This window comes from Gymnogyps californianus, chromosome 4 (assembly GCF_018139145.2).
Source record: "Gymnogyps californianus isolate 813 chromosome 4, ASM1813914v2, whole genome shotgun sequence".
NCBI classification, from domain to species: domain Eukaryota; kingdom Metazoa; phylum Chordata; class Aves; order Accipitriformes; family Cathartidae; genus Gymnogyps; species Gymnogyps californianus.
In genome coordinates, this window is record NC_059474.1 from 48,064,544 (window position 1) to 48,070,543 (window position 6,000).

Consider the following 6,000-nt stretch of genomic DNA (forward strand, 5'->3'; position numbering starts at 1 on the left):
GAGTATCCATGCATAACTAAATAATTTATGGTACTGGGAGTGACACTAATGTGACTATTGTAGAAAAATAACCAATTAGACTGCTCCTGATAAAAAGTAAAAAAAAAAAAAAACAACCCAACATAAAAAACGAACTAATATAGATCACCACATCTAATAATATTACAGTGAAAAAGCTTCAGCTCAGGGTTTGCAATAATTGAATTCTGGGAAAAAAAAAAGAGAGAGGCCACTGTCATGTAATAATAAGGTAGCAATTAAAATTTGTTACTTGATGCATTTTTGTCAGGTTTGTGATAAAAAGAAGTTACTTTGTTTCTGACAAGTCTGGTAGTTTGCATCTTGCACTTCACAGATTCTGAAGTTTGTTCAATTAATACTGTGTGAATGCTGTCCTAAAGTGAGTCATCAAAAATTGTTGCTCTCATACACTAGGATATTCCTTAGAGAAAAATTAAAATAGACTTAAAATACTGATCCAGTTAAAATACATTTAAAGTGTTTACCATTACTCCAAAGGAAGGTTATCTTCTGAGTGGAAATTCAGAATTAATACAGCCAACACTTGAGCAATGAAGTCATTAAACTTCTAAGGACAGTGGTTCAATTGCTTTAGGCAAAGTGAGACAGTAACATAGTGAAATGACACGATCCAGAAAGAAATATTTCACTGTGTGAACAACACTGTACTTAAAGTTGATTAAAAAAAAAAGGAAATGAAAATAAAAAACGTAAAATGCCAAGCACAGAACAGCTTTGTACAATAGATTGTTACAACACGTTTGCAATGTTTTGAAAAATCTTCCAAAAAAAAAATTACAAACAAATCAAAAACCAAATGCAATTAGCAAAACCAAGGCAAATCACCAAAAAGCACACAAAAAAGCCTAACTTAGAAGACTATTTCAGGTGAAGTTTGTGATGACATTAACTCTGGCTTATTGAAGAGAATGGATGCAAACATGATATTCAAGCTGTTGGAAGACAGTTCACTCTACTTACAAAAAAGTTCAAAAACAATGAAAGAGGCAGAGGAATGCTATTCCCATAAACACACATATGTTTAATTAAAAATAAGGTTGTTCTCTGGTTCATGTTGCAATACTACAATTAATTACATCAGGAAAGCAAAAGGAAAGTTACCAGTCATGAATGAAAGCAGCCTACTTTTCCTTGCCATGCAACACAAACAACTTCCATCGGCCTTACTATGAAAGGTGAGTGACAGGGGTTTGGGATAATGGAGTTACTTCCCTTTAAACATTCTCTTTTTGAATGTGATTCAAAATACAATCTACCAGCAGGGGCGTTATTTTCTGTACGTATTGAGTGGCAAAGATGAGGTCAAGAGAGAAATTAGTTCTCTTCGCAACATATGCATGGGCAAAAACAATTTCTATAATAACATAAGATTAGCAAAAGTATAATGATATGACAATTATTGTCCTGAAACTGTTAGGTTAGATTTGGCTATTGCTTACTGTTAAAGTCAACAAAGAGTACTGGAATATAAATTACTATGTGTCTGATTTTAGAGATTGTGAACATCCTTGATTACAACTGAAGTCAGTGAAGTCTAAGATTATACAATATCAGAAAATAACGATTAATCCCTGCAAATGCATTTACAAGTACTCGACAAGTCCATATCAGTTAAAGAGCAGTTACACTGAGTTTACAGAGCAAGTGCGTGTATGAACACCACAGACTTCGATTATTTGTTTGGTTGCCTAAAGCACTGTAATTATAAAACAATCCCACTTTATTCACACATAACTTTCACCTCTATAAAGTACGTACTTTTATAAAAAATAGTTTAATACTTATAGATTGGTAATGTTAAGAAATCAATTGTGACCAATAGCGTAGAAATCCTGTATTCTAAGTCATTGATTGTTCTGTCTGAAGATGCGTGGCAAATCTAAACAGAAATATTTTAGTTCTGAAAAGCAACAATACAAATACACAAGTCATTTTAAGTCATGATCCGTGATGTTTTGTAATTAGGTCCAACTTGACTAATAGAAATGCAAAAGAAAATAGATTAACCATTTCATCCTCTTGTGAATACTGTGCAAGAAAATATTGACTTTTCAATCTATATTTTAATGAAAACACTAAAGATTGACATGAAATCATGAGACTATTGGGTACAACCTGGATATAATGTTAGTATTTTGTACTCTGCAAGTTAAACAAATACTCAGAAATATGTAACTACACAACTACAGTTTAAGTTTTTCTGACATAAAATGGGAACCACGAGGTCATTCTCTTCTCACTAACTAGACAACACCACATGTATTGGCATTATGTCAGAAACTGTTACAATCTTCTGTTTACGTCAGGTTAGAAAACCACTTAGCATAAAGGAATGCACTAAAAAGAGGATTCCCTCACCCCACCACCCCTTATTAGCCTCAGTGTACTGTAAAAGTAAGGTTACTTTTTCTGGAAGCTGTCGTCAACAGGGCCAGAAAAAAGCAGGCTTACTGCTTTATCAAAAAAACTATAGCAATTTCTTAACACAAACCAAAAGCCATGACATCTTTCTTAATGCAAGGAGTTAAACTTCAGAAACTAAATACAATTCCCTGGTTTTTATTGTAAGAGGTTTACACTGAGCTCCCATAAAACCTTTCAAACAAGAGGGGAAAAAAAGGGACTGGAATTCATTTCAGAACCTCCAGTAATTTACAGAATTTACTCAGCAGTTCACCCTTAGCAAAGTCCTCTCAGCATAAAGAGAAATAGCCCTGAAATTATATCAACTTTCCCCTTAATATCTATTCAATATATATTTTCAATAAATTCTGAAAATTATTCATTACTAAAAGGATCAGAAAAGTTCCATTAAGGATTTCAGATTCTGCAGGCTTTAATGTTTTTCTCAGACAGCACATTCCAGAACAATGCTGGTCATAACTATTTTTTCAAGCTCTGCACTCGCAGAACTCTTGCTTTGCCACTACCCGTGGCAGTATACGTGACCAAAACTATGCAAGAAACACCTAGGCAAAAGTGTTCTGATTTTCATACTCCCCTCAACACCACTACTGCACAAGTGTATTTTGTGTATCCGTGAAATATAAATGTCTCTGAAGCCCCACTGATGCATTTGTCAGCTAGCTTCCTTGTCTGCTGATCTATAAAAGCTCACTAAATCACAAAACGAAACAGAAGTCAAAAGAAGAAAGTCAGTGGGTACGGCCACTACCTCTGGGCCTCCTTCCGACCACGCATCACCTCCAGCGCTGCTGCTGGCTTCTTGCCAGCTTCTCAAAAGGTTCACCTGTCAAACAAATGCCTCCCAGAAAAACAGGCTGCTAGCTGGCCTTTTTTCTTTAAAGGTATTACTGCTGAATACATTAGTTCTGATACATAAAAAGCTGTGGGCAGTACTGTTTCTACAACCTGAGAGTATACTATGATAAGCAAATGTGTTTTTTTAGAGGAAATCTAAAACTTCTGAATACAAAGGCTGTTGTTATGCCCCTTCATACCCTAAATACTCCACTTCATCTGACTCCTGTTCTACTGTGAGTAAATGCACTTCTACTTCTGTTTACATCTTCCACGATGACTACATTTATTGCCTTTGTCCATCACATGAGCCTACTACAGCAAGGCATTTTCAATGGGAAAACTTTAAAAACAAAAAACAGCAGCAACAAAACCCAAAGAACAAACAAAAAGCCCCAAAATACCACTCTAACAGAACTTAGGGAAAGTATCATCATTAGTTTATCCTCTGACAATATTTTTATGCCAACTGAAAAATACTTGGGTTTTTTCATTGCAGAGATGGAATGACATTATGCAATCTTGCCAAAGCAAAAAGATAATCCCACATCATAACATGTAATTAAAACCACATGGTTCCCATAGGAACAGATCAGGCAAACAAATAATTTGGTGATGGGCACAGCAAAAGAGCATGAACAGAACTGGGTAACTCAATGCTGAAGAAATGTTATCTTGGTTGTAAGGGCAAGGTTTCCAGAACTTTTAAATAGTGTGAAGATATTATGAGAACAGCCTGACTGATGATAGAAAAAATAACTTACGAGTTTAATTTTTTTTTTTAGAATTACTTCACAAAAAACTAATGATGTGTGTGATGCACAAATAAACAATTACAGATGTATTAAAACACTTTTACTAGACAATTCATTTTACATGGTTTTTTTCCACAGGTTCTCCTTCCTTTAGACCACTATGGCAAAGACATTTATTCCAGAAAATCAGTTCACAGAACACTATTCTGTATAGGATCTCTTCTTCTATACTGGTGGTATCTGTTCAGCATGTGTCAGATTAACTGTGTACCCACTCTATGGGCACAAAGTCCGGTACTTTCAGATATTGTACTTTATGCAAGCATCATAATTACTCATCCAGCACATATTCATCTAAACAAGTACAGCTGATATTTGTAGGTTGTCACAACATGCTGAAATCCCAGGGAACTATTCCAAGTTCATTCTGTCTGAAAATTATTTGGAGGAGGCTGGGCATTGGGACCACAGGATTGAAAGAGAGGAAGGGTAGGACAAGTCCAGGAAAACTTGGCTGCCATTTATATTTCAATTTTCTAATCAAGTCAGTCTCTTAACATTATTAAATTATTCTCTTTGAGATTTCTTTAGACCACCATACAACAGTGCTGGAAACCAGTGCTGCTCTAAATAAACCAAAATGTGACACACAAAGATTAAAAAAAAAAAATGGGGGTATGTTTTGAATATTCTATTCATTACTCTATCTGTACTTATAAAATACCAGTAAAGGCTGAAAAATGCAAGTGAGTCTGCAGTTCATAAATTTTAAGGATTCTTTCCTGATGACATATCTTTGCCTGACAGAAGGGGAGCAATAGCTTTGTGAAAACGGGTTATCCACCTACATAGTTCTGGCAGAAAGACTGAACAGTACAGCAAGCCCTTCTCAGGAAATGTGAGCATTAATATGCTTTTCAGATATTCAAACCCTGCTGGATTTATGAACTTACCCTTATTAGCCTGTTAGAAGCTTATTCAACTCATCTTCTTCCTTCTGCCGTGGTTTTCTGATCACTTCTGCCGAGAGGATAACAAAAGTTGCTTCTGACAACACCGGCCACTCCAATCCGAGCTGAGCTGAAGCTGCCAGATAGAACTGGTGTAGAGAAGCAAGCGCATGGACTGAAAATGGCAGCTTGATTTTTAAATGCTGTTATCTGCAGTATTTCTGAAAAGCTGAGCAGAAAAGCAGAAAGTACAGTTCTACAGCACAAACTGAGAAGAAAGATGGGGCAGGAACAGAAAGATTATTTTGTACCCATTTTAATTCTTCTGAACTCAAGCCCTGAAATTTAGAAGCTTACCCATAAAACAAAGAGGAAGCATCCACACAGGCATCCTAAATGGTCCCGCAATAAAGTTCCATGCAAACCAGTCCTGACAACTGGCAAGTCTGTGTCCAGTCGCTTCTTAGCCTGATAGTGAGTCCAAGTTCATTCTCATCAACTTAGGATAAACTGACAAAACTGTGCTCTGAGTTCCAGCTAGCCTCCAATCAGCTTCAGATAATTTTACATATTGCTATAAGGAATTATCTTCCTCTTTCTCAGAACAGACCTGAACCATCCAAGAACCATCAATAGCATGTGAGACCAGCACCAAAACTACTCCTCAAAAACTGGACTCAGAGCACCTAAAAGTCATAGAAAACTCAGGGGTAAACAGGGCCACAGCTGCAGTACTGACTGCACAGTCAAAGAACAGAAAACACCTGGGACTCCAATTAGCAGAGAATTTCAACATCTGTTTTCATCAAGGATATTAAACATGCCCCTAAATACTCTGAAAAACACTAGGTAAGACAACCAACGCTCTGACTAAGGTAAACAGACTAATTCCACAACCCAAGGTTTAACTCCTCCTCTGAGTAAGCTCATTGCAAAAAAAAAAAAAAAAAAAAAGGTAAGAATCTCAAACTATCATAATTTTCAGTCCTTCC

The 6,000-nt window shown here is 36.1% G+C and overlaps 1 long non-coding RNA gene across 1 annotated transcript in view; it reads right to left on the bottom strand.

Annotated features, from left to right (window-relative positions):
* Positions 1-5,615, bottom strand: part of LOC127015850 (uncharacterized) — a 220,864-nt gene extending 215,249 nt beyond the window's left edge. The window contains exons 1-2 of the long non-coding RNA XR_007766390.1: positions 5,366-5,615; positions 5,012-5,237 (exon numbers count right to left, since the gene is read on the bottom strand). This is a non-coding gene — a long non-coding RNA (uncharacterized LOC127015850). The remainder of the gene's footprint in view (positions 1-5,011; positions 5,238-5,365) is intronic.
* Positions 5,616-6,000: the final 385 nt, after the last annotated feature.